Source organism: Empidonax traillii, unplaced genomic scaffold (genome assembly GCF_003031625.1).
Source record: "Empidonax traillii isolate 1590-97213 ecotype Southwest subspecies unplaced genomic scaffold, ASM303162v1 scaffold1137:size187146, whole genome shotgun sequence".
Lineage (NCBI taxonomy): Eukaryota > Metazoa > Chordata > Aves > Passeriformes > Tyrannidae > Empidonax > Empidonax traillii.
Genome location: NW_020956330.1, coordinates 126,727 through 137,903, shown reverse-complemented (window position 1 = coordinate 137,903; position 11,177 = coordinate 126,727). Strand labels below are relative to the sequence as shown.

Below are 11,177 nucleotides of genomic sequence, written 5' to 3'. Positions count from 1 at the left end.
ATAAAGAATGAAAATGAATCTGACTGTTAAACAGAGGGGATAGGAAACAGTGCCACTGAGAGATGGGTGTGTTAGTCAGCAATGTGAAATGGGATACTCTTTGCAAGTGATTGGCTCCAGAGCAATCCTGCAACATGTCAGTTCTTTTCAAAGCAAACCCAGCAACTCTTACTAAGTATCAGATAACCCATAGTGAGTTATAAAAACTGACTTGCCTGCGCACTATTACTTGACAACAAGGAACAGAGAACGGGTAAAATGATTCCCTCCATCCGTCCCTTGCTCCGTAGCCCTGCAGCAGGCCTGCTTTGCAGTACTGACTCTGAAAGTCTCCTGCTCTAGCAGTGGAGGCTGATAGAGGACCCCATGCCTTGGGGAGATGGGTGCTGCAGCACCTTTGCACCTGAGCCACAGTCCTGAAGCTTAGTGACAGGATCCAGTGAGCATTCACCAATTTTCTCTTCACTCTTAAAGGTCCTGGGTTAAGGGACAAAGAAGATATTCAGGGTGAGAGAGTTTGAAAGGGGCTCCCTGGTGCCATAACAACCATTGTCAAGGTCTCAGGGACTTATTAGGGTTTGTGAACTTCTGTGCCTCAACTATCCAGCCAGTGCAAATCAGGCAGCCTCCCATCCCACTGGGGGAGCAGCAACAGCAGCAGCTCAGAAAAGGATCCCAGGCACTGATCTGCCATATTCAAGGGCATCAAGTTATATGAATCTTTCTGAAGGCTGGAAGAGTTCATTAGAAACGTATTTTATTTCAATGTGACCTTAGGCTACAGATGACATTCACATCTACAGACTTCTGCACAGCTCAGTTTCCACCTACACAGTTGCTCTTTCCTTTCTCTGCCTTCAACCTCAGCGCCTCCCCACATTACTGTCTAATGTCCATCATCAATATCTCCTAGAACAGAATGTTTTGACCTCTCCCTTCATGCAGATGTGCACACACCCATTATGTGACTGTTACATGTTAATACATGCTTAATATAGAAGTCAATGTTTAGTTATGTTCATTCATTCATCAGGTTGAGTAGAGAGAGGTCATTTAATCACACAGGTACCTGATCTCTGGAAAGGACCTGTATTGGAGCAGTGGTGGGTTCCCTACTCTGTTGCTTGATACCACAGATCATCCAGATCATTCAGGATCATCCATGAAGGTATAAATTAGACCAGTTCTGTCCTAAGGGTAAAAGTAGCACAAAGAGATTTAAAAAAAAACAAGGAAAAAAAAACCCAACCAACCAACCAACCAACAAAACACAACATGCAAAAGAAAGCAGATAAGAAAAAGTCCTTCAAACAGAAATCAGGTCAGGTCAAAGGTTAAGCAGTCAGTATCAGAGAGAACTTTATTTGCCAAATATCATGTCATATGTAGGAAAAATGTGAAGCCAGATGTCACTTCAGAAGTCACGTGTTGGTATCCTCTGTACAACTCCTAGGAGAAGGTATTTGTATTTAAAGCTTTCTGTTTCTATATTGTTTCTTGAGATATATTTATTGCTTGATGGTGAAAAACTGATCTATACCTGTAATATCTAAATCTCTCACACAGTTTGAAGTATACCAGAGTAGAACATCTATTTGACATTTTAAAAGAATGAGATAGTTGTGTAATGTCTTTAGCTGTGACACTGTCAATCAGCTCAATTTTGTTTAATATGCTGTGCTCACAAAATGTGAAATGCTTTCTAGGTAAGAAGGAAATGTAATCCTAACCTTTAAAAAAGAGTAAAATTTAGATAGCTCGTTTGCACATTTGGTATATTTTACTGCTAAGACATATTTAGCATAGTCTTAAAATTGGAAGTCTTATCAGAGTTAACATAGAATGGAAAGTAAAATTCCTAAATTAAGCAGTATAAGTCTTTCCCACAGTTCCTGTGATATGTTCCAAATGGATGCCAGTTAGATGGTAATTATAAATCATCGCTTTCAGTTTTCTAGCTTGAGCATGAGCCAAGATAGACAGTGAACACCTCTGAAATAGCTTATACAGTCACCTCAAAGACTTCAGGAAGACATTAGGCTTGCTGTCATTCTGTAGAACTTACATGGCAAAATCTGAAAAGTGTCTTCTCACATCAGGTTTTTTCATCCCTTTGCAATTTGAGCAGGCGTTGGACAGCAGTGGAGGCTCTGAAATTACCTTCTGTGGACTCCTTCCACAGAAGGTGGTACTAAACTGTGTCATTCTCAAATCACATTTGACTTTTTTTCAGGAACAGCACTAGAAACTTTATTTAAAAATCAAAGTTATTGGCATTCATGGGGTGGGGCGGGGTGGGGGCATCCTTACTCCTGCTGAGTGTGAGACATTTTTTTATTGGATCAAATTCCATCTCTCACTAACTCACAGACATCTATGAATACTGTTCAAAGGATCATGAATTGTCGTCTTGATCTATGCAAAGTATAGACTGTGTAGGTTTCCTTCTTGCAGTTTCCTCTTGCACAATTTGCAGGATCCTGTGAAATGTTCCAGCAAATTCAGGCTGGAGTAATACTAGAACAGCTACAGAAAGTGTTGGATACACAAAAAACAAACAACAGGCAGTAGGGGCCCTTTCAAAAGGAAGGTTGAGAATACATAAATGTATCTCAAACAGAAATCTTGAGCCTGGTGAAATCTGTGCAGAGGCTTAACATTTTACTTTGTGAGTAGCTCCATTTAAATCAGTGAGGCTCTTCTCAGCATGTAAAACTTGACACATACACAAGCCTTTGCAGGATGAGAGCCAAAAATTTTTTTTCAAGAGTGTGACTTGCCTGGAGACATTCCAGAGGAAAAATACATGTGGGGCTTTCTATAAAATTGTTGGCACCATTCTGCTTATTAAATAGGCATGAATTCACTCAAATAAAATAAGGTCTAGACATTTATATCAAGTATGTGGAAGTTTGTCCCTATTCCTAAGTTTTAAAAAAATAGCAATAATGCCTCTAGATTTGTATGCTGGGTTAAATTCTTGATAAATATTTATTTAGAATTTTACGATATTCCTTCTCTTACCTATTTGACTCTCTTACCTGTAGTTCTGCTCTCAGGCAAATTTGCTCTGTTAGCTAATAAAATGCTATAACTTTCAAGCAGATTACTTGGAAAACAATTTCAATTATTTATTTTATTATCTTAGGTGTGGTAAAGCTTAAAACTTCCTATCTTACCTTAAGCTAATGCAACACTAAGACAAGAATTTACTGTTAAATTTGTAGCTTGTGTATTGAAGAGCAATATATTCATTTCAGGAACAGAGTCTAATTTTAGATCCGTATTGAAGGTGTGATGAAAAGGCTGGAAGTGTCAGTAGGACTTTTCAAGAACAAGCCCACTATAGTTCTTGAACTATATAATGATTGTGAGATGAAAGAAATCATAGAATAGGCTTTACTGGCTTAAGTGGAACCTGTTACATAGCTGAAATTATTAATTCCCTAGTTGCTATCATGGGCATGGCCTCAAACTGCTTCAGATAAATGTTTTGACATTGTAGCTCTTCAAGAAAACAGAAATAGCCATTTGGCCCTGGGGGTGCTGGACTGCTTGGAGGTAGATGCTGCCAGCACTCTAAATAAGTGTCCTAGGGAGACACGTGGAACATCTGGCAACAGCAGCTACTTTTTTAATCACACAGGCCACAGGTCACACTGTACCACAGCTCACAAAATCAGTGTCACATTTAACAAAGCACGTTTACTTGCCCACAAGGTGTCTTGAGGTCAGATTTAAAAACTTCTGCAGATGTAGACAGGAACCCAGCAGGATCTTCACAAGCCCCCAAGTGCTTATTTCCCACTGGTTTCCCACTAGGACTGTCTTTGTAGTAATATTTTAAAAATACTTCGAAAATATGGCATTAGGTGTCTCAAGGCACACACTGCTCCAGGCTGCAGACAGACAGATGCTGCCTTTTGGGTAACTGGTTTTCAGCTACAGTTACTTTTAGGGCAGCTCTCCCACATCAGTACCAAAATCCTCTAGTGCTCCCAGCCTAGAAACGTAGGAGAGTTATATGAGTTAACAGACAATTGCTACATGAACAAGGGACATTTTGTGTAACAGAATTGCATAGAAAGTCATGGAAGTCCTTTTCATCTCCTAGGGTGTGGTAATCTGCGGATTTTTCAATAGAGATAGCACCCTATATATACAGGGAAAAGAATAGTTTCTTCACCAACTGGGTTGAGTTTGATGCTAAAAAATCATCTTTGCAAGCAAGGATTCCTCCCCTTCTCTAGGCATACTTTCCTGAGCGATTTCTGCATTCCTATATTTAAAAGTTGCACATTTTGAAGATACAGGAACACATGCTCTTTGCAAGATAATCTCCAGTTCCTTCCCCACTCCACACTGTCACACTGCTCAGAGCCAAATTTAATGCATTGCTGGAAAGCCTGTTACAGAACTGTATATAATGTATATCATGACTTGCCTGAGAAAAAAAATTGGGGGGGAGAAGGGAATGTTGACAAGTTAATTGCATTTTCAAGATTTCAGAGTATTTAGAGCTATAAATAATGAATCAAGAGCAATGTCCTTGGAAACTATACAGCAAATGCAAGGATCAGCAGAGTAGCACTAGATGGCACTACAGTAATTTTCTCACTAAGCATAGGCCAAGTCCAGGGCATGACGGAGCTGGGTCCAGCTCTGAATGGGCAGCTCAGATTTACCATCTGCATTTTACCTGGGTGACCTGGGGAGATTCTGAGAAACATAAGATATAGCAGTCTTTCCAGGGATTAAAATATAGAGCCTTGAGTTGGTTGATAAGTGATATAATATAGGTGATGAAAGTGGAAAGCTACCTGAATGTTTTGATTTCACTAAGTGGGATTACAAGGCACCCAAAAACCTGTTATGTTCTATTGAACACAAGATAAGCATATCCAGATTCAGTACATCAAAAAGCATCTCATTCAAAAACACACCCAAAGTGTTATGTGCCATCTAGGCAACGGGACAGTTCATTGTCTGTCTTCAGGTATAAACTGCCTGGTTATAATTACAGTGTTTTGTGCCTAAAAATGAAAATTTGGCTTAGTGAGCCAAAATCACCTAGATTTTAGGACTAGCCTCATGGCTTACATTTCCTGACAGGCAGAGTTTAATTCTGACCAATTTCTTTTAATGTTTCCCACAGGTGGTAGCTAACATCAAAGCTTAATACATATCTCGTTCCCAGTAAGAATCAATATAATTTCTTGTCTCAAACAAGCTGATTTGAGAGCCTACTTTTAGAACTTTGCAGAGGTATAGTCTTTAACTGGAACAACTGAGTGATTCTGTAGCTTATATTATCAAATACACACAGGAGAAAATAGAGCCTGTCAGGAAAATCATACTCATTCTTGTAAGCTAAACCTCTTCAGCTGAAGAACCATACATGTGGTTGTGGCAATCTAAAAAAAAAAAAAAAAAAAAAAAAAAAAAAAAAAAAAAAATCATGATCTACCTCAGATTTGAGTTCTAAAATATTTTAGAACCAGGTTTATAAACCTTGTAAATCCTTTTAAAGGAGACCTCCAAGTGCAGAACATTCACTGCAACAGCACTACAAGTTATTTTTATAATATAATTATTTTTCTACTATGCCTTTCTGTGATTTATATTTTGCCTTCTGCTATGCTCCAGGTTCAAATTCTCAAGGGTAATTAATATCTATTTCACTGGAATTGGTGGGAGTTAGATATTTCAAAGATAGGAAACTCTGATATTTAAGTTTTAAGGCAAGATCAGCATGAATGTTTGAGTTTTTTCAAATCTTATTCTAGTCATTCACTACATACACTTCAGGGATGCTTCCAGCTGAAAGGCCTCATTTTTGCCAGTTACAAATAAAAAAACCTACTAGTACATTCCTTTACAACAAGAATGGTCTTTATCAATGGAAATAGCCTGACTGGAGACAAAAGGATTGCTTAGGAAAATAAGCACTGGAGCCAGTAGTATTTGACCATAAGTTGTGCTCCCACCCAGCCAATACATGCAGGTTAACCCCAGTGGGCTTTCAACCCAAAAAAGAGTGGAGAAGAGGGGCCTTAAGAGTCATAGCATAAAAATCTAGCACTTCACCCTTGATTCAAACTGCCAACATTTAAATAGCATCCTTTAGTAAGAAATTAAACACCCCTTGTGCTAGAATTGGACTGTTTGCCCATGCAAGGCTAAACCTGTGGTAAAGATGAGACATATGATGTCCAAACCCCCTTTAAGCTGTCTCATTTAGTCATAAGCCACTGCTCTTTGAAACAATTCGTAATGTGGTTCTGAGCACATCCAGAGAAAATGTTCTAGTTGTCCTACTTCTTCTAGTGTGTTCTCTAATAAGGGCTCCTTTAATCTGTGCTTTAAATCTCCTTTAATCTGGTCACTGCTTTACACTTTGAGATGTACCCCTGAGGCCTCCTCTCACCTCAAGAGGCTTGAAAACAACCATAACTTGCTGCTTGATTTCTCAGACACGTCTATGTCTGCATACCTCAAGTCCATCTTGGTCCTGATGGACATTTCCAAAAGCAGACTCCATCCTAGATGCAAAAGTGGTCTGTGTAGCTGGCAATGAAGCACGGCATTCACGGAAATACTTGGTGAACCAAAGGTCTGATGAGACACGCAGCTTGTTGTTGAGCCCATTTTGCAACCTGGGTGACTTAACCAAAGTCTATCCCAACAACGCATTTGAAGTCCAGAATAGCAACTGGAAAAGATCCCCAACAGTGTGGTATGTGCCTGTGGGAAACAACACCAATGCCCCACAGCTCACTGTTTTCACTGTCACCCCACGAGAACAGGATGACACAGGAGTAAATGAGGCGGTGCCTAACCTTACCTTGAGCAAGCAAAGCCACGGTGGGGGTGTATTGCTGCCCGACTGTGCAGGCTCGGGAAGAGGTATGTGCTTGACACATGTGCTTTGTTCAGTGCTAATTACAGTAACAAACCACGGTGTGTGTGTATGTGTATGTGGGTGTGTGAGGCAGGAGATCCAGGAGTTGTCTTGCCTGGCTCTGTTACCAGGTAACTTGCCTAAATTAGTCACCTCTGCTCCCTTTGTTCTCCCTGTTCTGACCCAGGAGATAAGGCTTAGAAAACTAATTTAGAAAGTTATTAGCTACTATTTGGTCAGCTGAACATGTGATACAAGTTTTCCCTCACTGAAATATTTTCAAAATATAGCACGTTTCAGACAATCTAATTCCCTTCTAGGTTTAAAATTCACATCTAAAACCTTCTCAATTTTTTAAATTTAGCTATTGCCAAGAATTTTGGCCCTCTCCATTTCCAGCCTAGCCTGTTTCACTCCTCCTTAGGCAGCCTGAGCTCCCTGAGGATCACCATACTGCTGTTGGCCTTTCTGTGGACACCTGTTCCTCACAGCCTGCTAATCCTGGGCTCAAGCCATCAGGCAGATTCAGCCTCACAGGTAGCTGGGAGTGTAGGTGTGCACCCAGGAAACAGCACTCCACAGCATCCTGGGCTCCATTAGGAGGAACACTGGTCATGGGAGGTGATCCTTTCCCTCTACTTAGCCCTGGTGAGGCCACACCCCAGTGGTCAACTACTGGAGTAGTGTGTCCAGTTCTGGGCTGCCCAGAACAAGAGGGGTGGGGACTTACTGGGGAGAGTCCAGCCTGCACGAGGCCACACAGATAATTACAGGACTGGAGCATCTTTTGTAGGAGGAGAGGCTGGGAGAGGTGGGACTGTTCAGGCCAGAGAAAAGGAAGTGAAGGGGGATCTCATCCATGAGTACAAATATTTGATGGGAGGGAGAAAAGAAGAAGGAGGCAATCTTCTCAGTAGTGCTCAGAGACAGGACAACAGGCAAAGGGCAGAAATTTTAAACACATGAAATTCAACCTGAACACAAGAAAATGCTTTTCTGCTGTGAGGTTGATTAAACACTGACACAGGTTGGCCAGAGAGCTACTGGAGTCTCCATCCTTAGAGATATTCAAAACTAAACTGGACACAGTCCTAGGCAGCCTGTACTGGCTGACACTGCTCGAGCAGGGGCTTGGACAAGATGACCTCCAGAGGTCCCTTCCAACCTCAACTATTATGTGACTTTGTCCTTCTGTGGCTTTGCTTCAAGAGAAGAAAGCATCAAGTCTTTATTGAACTTGTGCACTAAGGACAATATCTTTTAATATCCGATCTGCAGTAAATCCAGACAACCTTGATACAGGAAATAGGCACTAATTTTAACACAAACTGAGTTTATCCTTATATAGATGACACTGGATTAATTTTGTATGTTTATTATCATTCTATCCCTTTCACTCTCATTTTCATAAAATTTTCATTTATGCCGCTCTCCTCAGTTATGGCTTTAGCTGTGTCTCCCAGTTTATATCCTTCCCTCGACAACGACAAAAAACCCCAAACCCAAAGAAATACACTGTATTTTCTATGTTTCTTGACTGAGAGTTAAGAAAATTTGAGATGTGTTCTCTCTTTTTTTAGTACTTTGCTACTGATAAACATTTATATTTATGCATACACACATGCACATGCTCAGACACAAGATCATTTAACAATTCAGTTGTTTTGACATTGTATGCACTCTTCCAACACTTTCTTCCATTCTTTAAGTTTGTCTGTCAGCCTGCAGAAATCACGTTAGTAGCCACCAACACCAAACATTACTGAATATAAATCAGATTTCTAAGAGAGCAAGAGCTCTAAGACCTAAATCCTACATCGCTGAACTTCAGTACTTTGAAAACACGGAACAAGTTCAAAACTTCTTTGCTGCCAGTGTGGAAATCTCCAAGTGGAGTGAAGCCACCAACCAGAATGTTTCCCAAACCACCTCCTAGTAGGCACTGCCACAGAAGAATACAGCTTGCACAAATATTCTTGGGGACTGTTCAGCTGCTTCAGTTTAAACTATGCTGACAATCAAGGGACCTGAAGAACAAAGAGATATTTTAAAGCAACTTTGTAGGTTGCTCATACCTACATTCAAAACCCCTGGTCCACGTAACACAACCCTGTTGATGCTGGTGTCAGATGTCAGAGTTACACATCATTTTGCTTCACCTCTTTCTAACTAGCAGTGAATCCTGCCAATGTAAGTGCTATTACAGGTGCTGAAAAACAGTCTTCCTTGTGGAATCGTGGAAGGTGTGGTCTGCCAATCCCGCAGTACAGTGTGCAGCCACAGGGACCGGCACTAAAAATACAAACCTGGAGTGCATCTGGGTGGCATTAACTAGATTTCAACCCAATCTTTTCATACTGTTGCTGGAGCCTAAAAAAATTATGCAAATGCATTGCTGCTGAAGAAAGGAAGGAAAACTAAACAAGTCCAGACAACAGAACCACTAGCTCACATTAGTATTCTGCCCTGGTGAAATAAACCAGATCCTTCAGACTAAATAGGCACAAACAAAGGTCTCATCGGGAATAGAGCTGCTTGAATAGGAACAGCTTTAATGTCAGCAGTGCCACAAATCCCTTTTGAGAAAATGAATTTTGGAACACTTTAAATTTTTAACTGTTCCTCGTTTTCCATGAAACAGCACTGTGCCTCAGGCCACTCTAATAACATTCCTGGCTTGCCCTGCTGTAACAATCTGTAAAAATTCATCCATTTAGATGATTTGGGGTTTAATATCAAGTTGCTTTGGAGAACATTCATGGTTGGAAGTGCATAATAATATGTTTTATTATTGCTGTAAAAAAAGAAAAAAAAAAAAGAACTAGAGAAGAAGTGGTTTGCTTTTGCCCATTGGGGAGCTCTGGTTTGTTATTACATTCTGTGCAATGATAATTAATGACTCCACAACCAGCACTAAAAAAAAATGTTTCCTAGCTAAAATTTTCAAAAGCAACTAATGATTTGGGGTTTCTTTGCTTTTATGTGTTCATTTTGAAATACCTTAAAGAGGGACCTGGTTTTCAGAAAATGCTAAGCACTGACTTTCTGCAAACGGTCTACCTTCCTCTCAAAACCTCCAGACCCTGTCATTTTAATATCATGGTTGCTACTGTTTACTGGTAACAAAAGTATGTCAGCTCATAAGTTAGTAATAGAGCGCCAGAGTAGATCACAAATAAATCCATTTCAAAGGAAAATATTTTTAAATAATACCTTCCTTGCACCTGCAAGAACAGACTTCTTGACTCTTGGGATGATTGGAAGCTACTTAATGAACAAACATATAAGCAAAAGAGGGTAGGCTAGGGACCGGTTCTAGCAGTTGCTTTGTATTACTCAGTAAAAGAAAGATCAAGACCACACACTACAGTCTTGGGTGGTGCTTGGACATGTCAGAGTTCTTTTGAAAGTCACTGCATGTGTTGTGCCTGCCTGAAGCTGTCCTGGAGCCTGGCTGTCCTTTTTCTGGCAGGAGGAATCACTATTAACACCTGTGCAAAGTGGGGAACCTGAAACCAAATCAGAAAGGTGATGTTTCAGCCTTGGTGTCAATGCTTATTCAAAATAAGGAATGATGGAAAAAGGAGCATCATGGATGTTCTTATTTCATCCGCCCAAATGACTCAGCTTCAGGAAAAAAATCAGAAAGGCTCTAGGTCTTTTCCCCAGCTCAGCTGCAGAGGAGCAGGCAGAGGAAAGCAAAGGATTGAATGAGAAAGCAAGTAACTTTCTGAGCTCTTCCTCCACCACAGTGATTACACCAGGGTATCCTTATTTCACGCCCCTCTACTTCTAGTCATGTTCAGTTAGCCCAGGTTAAAATCATTTGCACTCACATCTTCCAGTTTGGTCCAGTCATTTTAGCAGCCTTGCCTTTTCTTTGAAGGGCAGTCCCTGGACAGGGCAGGAGTGCTGGATGTTCAGGTCAACGTTTCCAAAGTACATTTTCCTTCTCTTACCTGAGGTTCTCACGGTTTTTTTAAGTGCAAACTTGCCTTCTATTCATTTAGGCAAGATAGAACTTTTGGTCCTGCAAAATTAGCAATGAGTCTGTTTGTGAACAACCAGATCAGTATGTGCTGTGGCTCATTTCACATGCAAGCAAAACTGTCAGAGGTCAGTGAAGGCAAAGCAGGGCAGTACCTGGTAGGTGAAGGTGCCCAGCCACATGGAGCTGGCTGGCCTGCTGATGAGGTTCCTCCGTTCCTAATCCTAAATCTTTACCATGTCAGGATTACGTTTGTTAGATTAGACACAGACAAGACTCTGCATTTGC

At 40.6% G+C, this 11,177-nt stretch overlaps 1 protein-coding gene across 1 annotated transcript in view; it reads left to right on the top strand.

Moving 5' to 3' along the window:
* Positions 1 to 2,601: 2,601 nt before the first annotated feature.
* Positions 2,602 to 11,177, top strand: part of SOCS5 (suppressor of cytokine signaling 5) — a 43,551-nt gene continuing 34,975 nt past the window's right edge. The window contains exon 1 of the mRNA XM_027905268.1: positions 2,602 to 2,668. The gene's annotated coding sequence lies outside the window, so the exon portion shown is untranslated. The remainder of the gene's footprint in view (positions 2,669 to 11,177) is intronic.